Genomic DNA, 12,872 nt, shown 5'->3' with positions numbered 1-12,872 from the left:
CCAATAATCATGTAATTAATATGCACTGTCTGGTCACATTTATGTGACTACATGTGACCACCTTTTCCAGCGTGAGAAGCGCAGAAACAGTGTCAGTGAGGTTCTGGAAGATACGAGGGTTGTACCAAAAGTAAAGTTTCCATATTTTTTACAAATAGGAAACACTGTTTATTGTTATTAATTTATACATCGTTGTAAAGCTTACACTTTCGTATATTTTTCAACATAGTCTCTATTTTTTTCGACACACTTTTGCAGATGGTGCTCCAGCTTTTGTATTCCTAAGTCGAAGAAGTCTCCCGCCAACCCGCTGAGGAAGCGTGTGACCTCTGCTAAGACTTCATCGTCGCTCTTCAAGCGTTTGCCAACTAAGCGTTCCTTTAGTTTGTGGAAGAGGTGATAATCACTGGGGGCTAAGTCTGGGCTGTATTGGGGATGGGGCATAACAGTCCACCCAAACTGCTTTAAAATCTTCTGTGTTTGACGACCGACTTGGGGTTGAGCGTTGTGAAGAAGCACTACTCCCTCCGTCAGCTGCCCTCTCCAGCGATTCTAGATTGCTCACCGGAGTATGGTGAATGTTTCACTATATCTGAGTTTATAGTCGTCCCATGTTGCATGAATTCGATGAGGAGAACCCCTTCTGGTCCCAAAACACAGTCGCCATAACCTTTCCTGATGACTACATTCCTTTGAATTTTTTTGGTGGCGGTGAACCAGAGTGACGCCACTGACGAGATTGTTGTTTTGTTTTGGGGGTGTAATGAAACACCCACGTTTTATCTCCTGTGACGAAAAAGTCCAACAACTTCTCCTTGTTGCCTGCCCCCTAGCATTGTTGAAGAACCATGTGAGCACAGTCAAGGCATTGCTCCTTGTGTCTGTCAGTCAGCATTCAGGGGACCCAGCGAGCACACGCCTTGAGCTAACCCAACGTTTCTGTTCAAGTTCTTTCAATTGCGCTGTGAGAACCTGCAGGAATGCGTTCAACAAGTTCACAGACTGTGACCCTCCGATCTTTGAGCAGCTTACTGTTGATGTTCTGGACATTCGAATCCGAAACCGGCGGTCTTCCACTCCGTTCTTCATCGTGAACTTCCGTGTGACCCTCAGCAAAAGCTGAGTGGACATGCACTCTTCAACATAAACCTCAGTCAGTTGCCGATGAATCTCCATGGGCGGTAACTTCCTTGCGTGGAGAAACAGGATTACTGCTCGAACCTTGCACTTGGCGGGGGCGGCTATCAACACTTCCATCTCTGATGGCTACTAAGCCAACACTGAGCGACGTAGCGAATCGAGGACGGGTAGGCTCGAGAGTGGGGGAACCACTGCGCGCGACACTGCTGACATGCACTCCTGGAAATTGAAATAAGAACACCGTGAATTCATTGTCCCAGGAAGGGGAAACTTTATTGACACATTCCTGGGGTCAGATACATCACATGATCACACTGACAGAACCACAGGCACATAGACACAGGCAACAGAGCATGCACAATGTCAGCACTAGTACAGTGTATATCCACCTTTCGCAGCAATGCAGGCTGCTATTCTCCCATGGAGACGATCGTAGGGATGCTGGATGTAGTCCTGTGGAACGGCTTGCCATGCCATTTCCACCTGGCGCCTCAGTTGGACCAGCGTTCGTGCTGGACGTGCAGACCGCGTGAGACGACGCTTCATCCAGTCCCAAACATGCTCAATGGGGGACAGATCCGGAGATCTTGCTGGCCAGGGTAGTTGACTTACACCTTCTAGAGCACGTTGGGTGGCACGGGATACATGCGGACGTGCATTGTCCTGTTGGAACAGCAAGTTCCCTTGCCGGTCTAGGAATGGTAGAACAATGGGTTCGATGAGGGTTTGGATGTACCGTGCACTATTCAGTGTCCCCTCGACGATCACCAGTGGTGTACTGCCAGTGTAGGAGATCGCTCCCCACACCATGATGCCGGGTGTTGGCCGTGTGTGCCTCGGTCGTATGCAGTCCTGATTGTGGCGCTCACCTGCACGGCGCCAAACACGCATACGACCATCATTGGCACCAAGGCAGAAGCGACTCTCATCGCTGAAGACGACACGTCTCCATTCGTCCCTCCATTCACGCCTGTCGCGACACCACTGGAGGCGGGCTGCACGATGTTGGGGCGTGAGCGGAAGACGGCCTAACGGTGTGCGGGACCGTAGACCAGCTTCATGGAGACGGTTGCGAATGGTCCTCGCCGATACCCCAGGAGCAACAGTGTCCCTAATTTGCTGGGAAGTGGCGGTGCGGTCCCCTACGGCACTGCGTAGGATCCTACGGTCTTGGCGTGCATCCGTGCGTCGCTGCGGTCCGGTCCCAGGTCGACGGGCACGTGCACCTTCCGCCGACCACTGGCGACAACATCGATGTACTGTGGAGACCTCACGCCCCACGTGTTGAGCAATTCGGCGGTGCGTCCACCCGGCCTCCCGCATGCCCACTATACGCCCTCGCTCAAAGTCCGTCAACTGCACATACGGTTCACGTCCACGCTGTCGCGGCATGCTACCAGTGTTAAAGACTGCGATGGAGCTCCGTATGCCACGGCAAACTGGCTGACACTGACGGCGGCGGTGCACAAATGCTGCGCAGCTAGCGCCATTCGACGGCCAACACCGCGGTTCCTGGTGTGTCCGCTGTGCCGTGCGTGTGATCATTGCTTGTACAGCCCTCTCCCAGTGTCCGGAGCAAGTATGGTGGGTCTGACACACCGGTGTCAATGTGTTCTTTTTTCCATTTCCAGGAGTGTATTTAGCCTAGCACCTTCCCTCGAGGCTGTAGCTCATTGGGAACCTTAACTTTGGCACAAAAGTAGAGCCACAATCAGCTCTACTACGTTCCTCAGTTGTGGATCCATGGTCAGAACAACATGATAGAAGAGTCTTCAAATCCGATGAGTTTGAAGGTCGGGGGCGTACTCCTCTTGGTGCTATTCGAATCACACTCGTACGTTAGGACAAGTCGAATGGTCATCGTGTTAGTTACCATCGTACCGAGGACAAACAAACTGCATTTAGTGGTTAAGATGGCCTCCAAGGATAGATGTACACTTGTGTTGATTCATTGTGCCTTAAAGAACAGCGAGATTACCCAGGAAATGCCACGAAAGCATTGCCCAGACCGTATCGCATGTAGTGTGATTGCTTTAAGGTAACGTATGCGCTAACCTCCATCTGTCTGATTCTGCATAAGACGTCATTCATGTGAAAAGACGACCTGTCAGCGCTCAGTGGACGTCCAGTTGTGTAATGGTGTGCAAATTCCAGCCTACGTCGCCGGTGAACAGCAGCCAGCATGGATGCAGGAAACACGTGCCTGCTGCGGAGGCCCATACACAGCGGCATTCTCGTAACGGTCATTGAGGAGACATTGTTGATGGCCCCTTGTCCATCCAGTCTGTTGCTCGACAGCTGCAACTGTCGTCCACCCCTGTCATCTGTGGCCCGTGGTGCATCGCAGTTGCCTCGACACCTGTTTCCGGTAGTGCCATTTTGCCATGCACGGTATACACTCCTGGAAATGGAAAAAAGAACACATTGACACCGGTGTGTCAGACCCACCATACTTGCTCCGGACACTGCGAGAGGGCTGTACAAGCAATGATCACACGCACGGCACAGCGGACACACCAGGAACCGCGGTGTTGGCCGTCGAATGTCGCTAGCTGCGCAGCATTTGTGCACCGCCGCCGTCAGTGTCAGCCAGTTTGCCGTGGCATACGGAGCTCCATCGCAGTCTTTAACACTGGTAGCATGCCGCGACAGCGTGGACGTGAACCGTATGTGCAGTTGACGGACTTTGAGCGAGGGCGTATAGTGGGCATGCGGGAGGCCGGGTGGACGTACCGCCGAATTGCTCAACACGTGGGGCGTGAGGTCTCCACAGTACATCGATGTTGTCGCCAGTGGTCGGCGGAAGGTGCACGTGCCCGTCGACCTGGGATCGAACCGCAGCGACGCACGGATGCACGCCAAGACCGTAGGATCCTACGCAGTGCCGTAGGGGACCGCACCGCCACTTCCCAGCAAATTAGGGACACTGTTGCTCCTGGGGTATCGGCGAGGACCATTCGCAACCGTCTCCATGAAGTTGGGCTACGGTCCCGCACACCGTTAGGCCGTCTTCCGCTCACGCCCCAACATCGTGCAGCCCGCCTCCAGTGGTGTCGCGACAGGCGTGAATGGAGGGACGAATGGAGACGTGTCGTCTTCAGCGATGAGAGTCGCTTCTGCCTTGGTGCCAATGATGGTCGAATGCGTGTTTGGCGCCGTGCAGGTGAGCGCCACAATCAGGACTGCATACGACCGAGGCACACAGGGCCAACACCCGGCATCATGGTGTGGGGAGCGATCTCCTACACTGGCCGTACACCACTGGTGATCGTCGAGGGGACACTGAATAGTGCACGGTACATCCAAACCGTCATCGAACCCATCGTTCTACCATTCCTAGACCGGCAAGGGAACTTGCTGTTCCAACAGGACAATGCACGTCCGCATGTATCCCGTGCCACCCAACGTGCTCTAGAAGGTGTAAGTCAACTACCCTGGCCAGCAAGATCTCCGGATCTGTCCCCCATTGAGCATGTTTGGGACTGGATGAAGCGTCGTCTCACGCGGTCTGCACGTCCAGCACGAACGCTGGTCCAACTGAGGCGCCAGGTGGAAATGGCATGGCAAGCCGTTCCACAGGACTACATCCAGCATCTCTACGGTCGTCTCCATGGGAGAATAGCAGCCTGCATTGCTGCGAAAGGTGGATATACACTGTACTAGTGCCGACATTGTGCATGCTCTGTTGCCTGTGTCTATGTGCCTGTGGTTCTGTCAGTGTGATCATGTGATGTATCTGACCCCAGGAATGTGTCAATAAAGTTTCCCCTTCCTGGGACAATGAATTCACGGTGTTCTTATTTCAATTTCCAGGAGTGTATTTCAACCAAGGCGGCATGGCAACAGGTAACAAAGGTAGCCATTACTGAAATGCTTCCACCCTTGGTTGTAAAGTCAATTGTCATTGCACTTTTGGACATTAAATAAATCGCTAAGTTTCCGCATTACGACGACGACTGCCCTGTTCCCCCCCCCCCCCCCCCCCCCGGACACGTTTTGTATACTCTCCACTGCTAGTGCTGCCGCCTGCTGTCTGTGAGTGGTTACTATACGTTGACTTCGGACACGGTGGTCGCATTAATGTGACTGCAGTCCAGATACTTGTACCAGTCTTTCGAGCCATATCAAATTATTAGTGGTCCAGCATGTTCGACATGATCTACATGAAGACCACGCTTTGCTCAGTTCTTCCCTCCCTCCTCGTAAACATGCTATTTGCGGCCAAAGATGCCTCAACTTCTTTTTCTATTACTTGCTGGCACTTTACCTGATCGATTTTTCTTCCGAGGTGTTCTCTGAGCGTCGTCTGCTGTATTGCAGTTATTTTACACATCACACGCTATTTTATGCTTGCTGTTACCTGACAATGCTACATTTCTCTTCTTCCTTTTACGTTTACGACTGAAGATTTACTCTCAGATTGCAGTTATATTTTCCAACCTCATCGCCATCTATTGATCTGTCATCATATTTAGTGTCTGAAATTTAATCATCGACTTTTCTTAGCGTACACCAGTTCGCCTTTCTCCTGAACGGATTCAGGCGCTCGAGATTGTGAGGATCCTGGTTGGCGAAAATCGTAAAGTAGTATGTATACTTATAGTTTCAGTATATTAATTGTTGATTATATTTCCAGGCACCTGAAATACCTCTCAGTTGCTTTATATAAGTATCACCTTTTATTATGTGGCCTTGTACAGACATGACTTCAGGATGGAAGCATCCTTAATACACAGGAACAAAGTAACAGCTTTTTTACGAGTGCGTTGTCGTACACATTTTTGAACATATTCGACATTGATGACCCTTCATGTCGCCTATTCTGGGATCCCCCGTAAGTAGTTCACTGAGAGCTTAAAGCCCCGTGCCGTACTTGCTGTGGCGCGAAGGCATCTGCTGCCGAACTGTAACCTCCGCGCACCGCTCAAGGAGTGCCACGTAATATAAATAAATATTTGCACTACCTCATATTATCCTTTGCAATAACACCTTACGCAGTTACGCAGTTATTACGCGTATTATAATACGCAGGTGCATAATAACTGCGTAAGGTGTTATTGCAAAGGATAATATGAGGTAGTGCAAATATTTATTTATATTACATGGCACTCCTTGAGCGGTTAATTATAAATTATTAAAAAGTAAACATATTCTTTAACATAATTTTAATTAGTGTTTTTATAGACAACGAAGGTACAGAAAACTTCACACTTAGGACTCTTGTAGGAAAAGACCCGAGTTAATTTCGTAAAATTTCTACACCCTCACAAGCATTATTTACTTTAACGACAAGCGGCGATACGCCAATTAAAATTTTACTATGCGCAGTTCAGTTTGTACCCTCGCGTAAGACATACGTCCCGTCACAATTGTAAATTAACTGTTGTGATATATTGTTTCGATTATCTTTAGATATATGTTCTTGCGTAAGCAACCCATCATATCCACTACGGATCAGGATCTATCTGGATTCATAAGCAGCCCGTCGTATCCATGCGGAACTACGCATTATAATTCTGATGTTATGTCCATATGGATAGCATTAATTGCTTACACAGCTACGTAGGTCTGAAGAAGATCGATTTTGATCGAAGTTGGTCATTTCACTCACTGAGACCGTAAGAAAACCCATCAATTTTTCGTTTTATAAAAAATTTTTGTTAAGTAATCTAATGCAACATTTACTATATTATTGTATTTGATTCATTCTGTAGCACATTTCTGTACGACATATGCTACTTAATATAATGTTCTTCACATCATTGGCGTGACACGACTATGTTCTGAGATATCTTTTATTTTACTTCGTGCAGAGTGCTACTTGATAATGGCCTAGGGACCCGAAAGGCGGTCGCGTTTAAAATGAAAGTGCTACTGGTGCCGAAAATCTCCTCAAAACGTTTCATAAAATGAGATGTAGATGAATTTCTTCGTTAAACAAACATTAATTTTCGATCACAAATTGTTTATCTCAGAGTTCTCAATCTATTTTCTTCTGCTGAGTGTAATTGTGGCGCAAAACATTAGAATACTGCTGAAATGGTAGACAGCATGGAGCTGAGAGTGATAAGGTGCGGAACTCAACAAACCCACAAAGAAGCAAAGTTTTTTTCACATTTATTCGCCCCAGTGGCGATAAACAGTATTGACACACATAAACAGTTGAAAACAGCCACAACAACATCAACTAGACAATCAAATTGACACTTGAAGTTACTCCTTTAAATATTTAAAGATAATTTTAAAATTTTTCCCATAAACTGCAAGGGAAGTGATACTAACATTGTTTAAAGAATGAAGACATTAAGAACATAAAATCATAATTCAGGGACCATAAAAGATGTATACATGATTAATAAGCGGGTGCTGACATAAGGTGACCACCTTGATAAAATTCAAATACCATATAGCCCCAAGCCAGCAACAACACAAACGGATTCCGCTCAATAATCTAAAGAGAATTGTGGCACATGCAGCATACGAATGTTTAAAAGGGGAACACTTTTTAAAAAAATTATTTGTTCATGACGCTTTTAAAAATTTGGCCTTCAAAAGAAAACACACAACTTAAAACTTAACAATTTTTCATGCTCAACTATTATTGCGACAAATGGTAAATATCTTCAGTTACATAACGTATTACTTTTTACAAGTTGATTAAGAATAGCTTTGGCATGTTCTGATAACTCTGAATGCTGATCCACGTTAAAGACTAAGCCAGATACGATAGTCACTTTTCAACGCTACTCAGCATTATTCACGAGAACTCAAATTAAATTTCCAATACGAGGCCCCCACACAAAGAGCAGGGATTTCCGCGAATCACAACCAATATCCTAATCTCACGTAACAAAAGGCGCTCGCTGTTCTCTCTCTACGCCGACCTTTGGCTATATTTTAAATACTGGCAGCTCAGCATCCAAAAACCGATGCAGTATAAATGAAAACTGTGGAGACTCCAACCCGCGACAACGAGGGCAACAGGAAGCAGTAATTCTTCGAATGACATAGGCACACTATTCTCGGTAACGTATGACCATCCGTAACATGATGAACCACATATCACTCCTACGTGAACAACTCTAATTACGCTACGAAACAGCAGGTAAAGCTTGAGAACTCCAGAGAGTGTGGTGCAGTTAAATCTGCTCGGCGCATTGTTATACTCTGTCTGGTGGGACGCCAGCGAACCCGTCTCAGTGTTACGAAGAAAGGAGAAGTTTAAAGAGCACCGGGTAAATAAGTATAATGGGCCCGCAGCTCAACTACCTATATGGTGTAGACCAGCGGTGGCCATGGAGTGCAGTGCGTACAGACCGTGGGGAGGGCAAGGCCGGGTCTTTCTTGGTTTTGCGTGTTCCTTCCAGGAACTCTAGAAACAACGAGGCCTTTCATTGAATACTGCTGTGTGGCATTTTTCTGTCAACATTAGAGATGGGGAAAACTGTTCTTTTCAGAGATCGGATCAGAACTGTTCACTCCCTGAAATGAATTAGCTCTTTTTCATGACTCACCACTCATTTACAATAGATAATAAATGGAAGGCACATTGCCCTTTAAACTTGGTTTATTCCAGTACTATACCTGTATTTTGATCTTATTTGACCCTATTTTGAAGTAGCACAGATAATGAGTAAGAATTTTGTATTGTTTATTGAAATTTCCGCGATATGACAAAGTTTTTGATAATTGATTTATTTTGCACTACCGTGGTTTTTTGGGTGATCAGAAAATGTTGTAACTTGAGATTTATATTAACAATATATTTGGCTATAATGTATTAAAATTTCACTAACCTCATACAAATACATCGCAAGCCATATATTTTTAAAGTGAACGTTTCCTTCCGAAGACGCCAAAAATCGCAAAATCCGTACCAGAATAAGAAAATAATATAAATTTGACTGTAAAACGAAAGTGCTGCATATAGCCTTACGCAGAATAAAACAAGGAAAATATTGGTGTATCACATTTTGCGATACGTTTATCGGTTTGCTCGTAATTAAAGCGTAAATTCGAGTGTCCATAATAAAAATCCTATAGTAAGAGGAGTCGTCAGGAACCTAATCTGATCAGTTTAAACAAATAAAAATAAAATAAAAACAAATGATGTATACATAACATAATAATGTAATATACATAGCGGTATTACTACGAAGAACATTATCCAGTAGAGATGAACTCCGATGCAGAAGCACTGAGTCGAGCAGGTCGAGCCGCGAGCTGTAGTACTGCGTGAGCTAAGACCGCAGAGACCAGAGTGACACCTGAGTTTCTTTGCTCAACACTCTGGCAAGAGTCGAGAACGGTGGGGTGAGCGTTGAGCAGGTGAGTTCAGAGGGTGGGGGGAGCGGTGAACTCACCCGCTCTGAGACAAATCGTCCGTTCCCTTGCGAGCAGGTTGTTGCAAGTAGTTCCTATGTTATCCGCTAGGTGGCTCTCTGTCCTGTTGCTCGCATCAACTGCCCAGAGGGCAGGACGTGCGGCTGAAACGATCGCCGACAGAGTGCGATGCGAAGTTAAGCTGCGCCAGACACTGCACACGGCAGACGACGCACAGAGATGGCACGGCATATGTGAAACACAAAATCCAATGGGGCACTGCACAATGCAGGCAGCCAAGATAGAAGCAGGGCAGAGGCCAAGCAGGGCAGAGGCCGGCGCTGGCTGTGTTGTGTGGCGTGCACTGTGCTGTGACCAGCAAAGGCGCTGCTGATATGCTCCGTTTCTCTCTCTCTAGTTGATAATTAAAAGAGCAAAAAATTACAATGATTGTCAGACGGGATTCATTGTTCTGTACATCAAGAAGCACTTTCTACTACATTTGCATGCTTGGAGCAGGTGAAGAGATTGGTGGTACAGACAGCAAAATATCTCAAGTCACACGCATTATTGATTGTAGTTGCATGCCTAGAAAGATTTCTCGATTTAAAACTCACTATTGTTGAATTCATGAGAGAAAAAGGAGTGAAGAAACAAAAGTTAGAACATCAGGTTCAAATGGTTCAAATGGCTCTGAGCACTATGGGACTTAACTTCTGAGGTCATCACTCCCCTAGAACTTAGAACTACTTAAACCTAACTAACCTAAGGACATCACACACATCCATGCCCGAGGCAGGATTCGAACCTGCGACCGTAGCGGTCGCGCGGTTCCAGATTGTAGCGCCTAAAACCGCTCGACCACCCCGGCTGGCTAGAACATCAGGAATGGGTCGCAAACATCGCATTTTAAACGGACCTGACCGCACACAGCTCACAATAAGACACTGCAAGATGAAAAGCGATTTCTTTCTGATGTGATGGGGATGCATTTGAAAAGAAAACCGTTTTGTAGAAAGGACACAATCTGACAAATACAGGCGAGTTTCCCAAGCTAACTGGCGTTAAAGAAAACGCGGAGTTTGAAGAATTCATTGTGGCCATGAAAGAATTACGAAGATAGCTTCCTAAACGATTTGAGGAAAGTATCAATGTTGCATTTGTTTACGACCTGTGCTGGAGGCCGTTTGCCATTTCAGCTGAAAGCGTCCCTGCGCATTTACAGACGTAACTGACTGAACTGCAAAGTAATTCCATTTTTAAAGACGTATGCCTTTAACGTTAGAACTGTCGAGGAGGTCTCCATTAGTTTCCTCAGGTAGTTTCCACGCCTCTGTAATTAGGCTGCTAAAGTCCTACAATATTTCGACCAACATATGTGTGTGTGAAACATGTTTCTATCGGTTACGTAACTAGATAATTCACGATTATATAGTAATCTGAGAGCGAAAATCTCTGAAACTGTTTGCATCTGTCCGTATACCGACAGTTTCTTATCAGAAAAAAATTATATGTCTTAAGCATGCAAAAAATAATTCAGTAATAGTGAAACTTAGTTTTGTTTTCGATCTCTGTTGTTGAGAAATTTGAAATATAAAACCATGTCTTACGCAGTGCGTCTGCATCGCAAAGTAAATGAGGTGCATTCGCATTCGCATTCGCATTTACCCCTATCTCGCGCTGCGACAGCGTGGCATGGCGGTGGTGGAAATTTGCTAGCCAGGCTGAACACTATGGCACTCGTGGCAGGCCACGGCCCACAAACACAATTCTTGGCCGCCCCTGATCTCGGCAGTATAACATCAGTCTTCCACTTCGAAGCGTTTACATCTGACCTTCAAATGTCAGTTGCAGGTCACAGTTACTTTCTATCTCTCTCTCTCTCTCTCTCTCTCTCTCGCTCTCTCTCTCTCTCTGTCTCTCTCTCTTTTTTTTCTTTTTTTTTTTAGGAGTGACGCACGTCTAGGTGAAAATTTGTAAATTTGTCCCCTGCAGAACCGACAACTGCTGCAGCAGTATCTGCACCTCGGCGTAGCTGGAGCCAGGCAGCGTGGCTGTGTAACCACGAGTGGCAGCGTTTTAAGGCGCCCGCCGGCCGGTCCCGCTAAATATGCCATCGGGCAGCGTTCCGCAGTAAAACCGCGGCGCGGGCGGCTTCCGCCGGAGCTGCCGCCTGCCTGAATCATGCACACCACCAGCCCGGCCCCTGCACCGCACACGGAAGGCCACAGCTCCGACCGGATAGCCACCAGTAGAGTCCTGCATGACCGAGTAAGCGAGCACAAAATACGAGATGGGGCGAGCGCACCCTAACTGGATAGGCTGCCCGCACTAGTTCTAGTGGCCGAGCATAGAAGCCGAGACCGAATACGAAGCACGTCACTTCAAACACATTACACGTGTCACTATCCGTGTGAGACTGCAGCCAGTACGGGCTTCTCATTTGTGGTCTCTCTCTCTCTCTCTCTCTCTCTCTCTCTGCAATCATGCAGTGCGAGGAAACCAGTTCAGTAAGACGTAAGGTTGAAATCAATGTTTACACATTGAAGAGACGGGAAGGCCTAAAAAGCCAAGTACGGAGCATATTTTTGGTGGCTGTAGACGAAAACAGTGCGTCTACTGGATACGTATCGTGCATAAACTGCTCCACATTATAGTGTTTCCAACCGGCAACCACTCTTTTAAAGAAACACAGTTGCAAGAAACCTCACAAAGACACAGCTCCTTCAGGAATACCGGCAGTAATACAAAATAGTATTACAGCAAAGTGTGTTGCAATGTGTGCTAAAGATATGAGACCTTTTAATGCTGTTTGGGGTGAAGGTTTCAGAGAACTAGGCCAAGAATTAATACATCTAGGTGCGCATTATGGAAAAGTTAACGTGGCAGATGTCATGCCGCATCCCTCTACTATAAGCAGACATGTCAAAGAACAAGCTGATGCAATACGAAACAGTACAATGCCTTCTGTTATTGCGGAAGTTATTAATAAAACATGTGCTGCGATAGTTGATATGTGGACTGATTCGCATAATCAGGTACACTGTTTGACGCTTACATCTCATTACATTAACACAGATTGGTCTCTTCTGATCAATGTTTTATTTACAACAAAATTCTCGGACGTTAGGAAGACGGGAGTAAATATTATAAAAGAAAGTGCTCTATGAATTTAGCCGTGTAACGTGCCCGTTCTTGGAAACGTTACTTTTGCATTAAAAGAAATAGAGAGAGAGAGAGAGAGAGAGAGAGAGAGACAGACAGACAGAAATAGAGAGAGGCGTTGGATTTGTACAGTACGGAGCAGCGAGCCGTGGCGAGGCGAGGTGAGACGTCAGCGGTGACCGGTCATGCTCGGTTATCCGCGTGTCCGGAATCCGGACATCAGACATGGGGCGAGTACGTGACCG

Source organism: Schistocerca cancellata, chromosome 1, assembly GCF_023864275.1.
Source record: "Schistocerca cancellata isolate TAMUIC-IGC-003103 chromosome 1, iqSchCanc2.1, whole genome shotgun sequence".
NCBI lineage: Eukaryota > Metazoa > Arthropoda > Insecta > Orthoptera > Acrididae > Schistocerca > Schistocerca cancellata.
Note: the sequence above shows the minus strand (reverse complement) of the source record.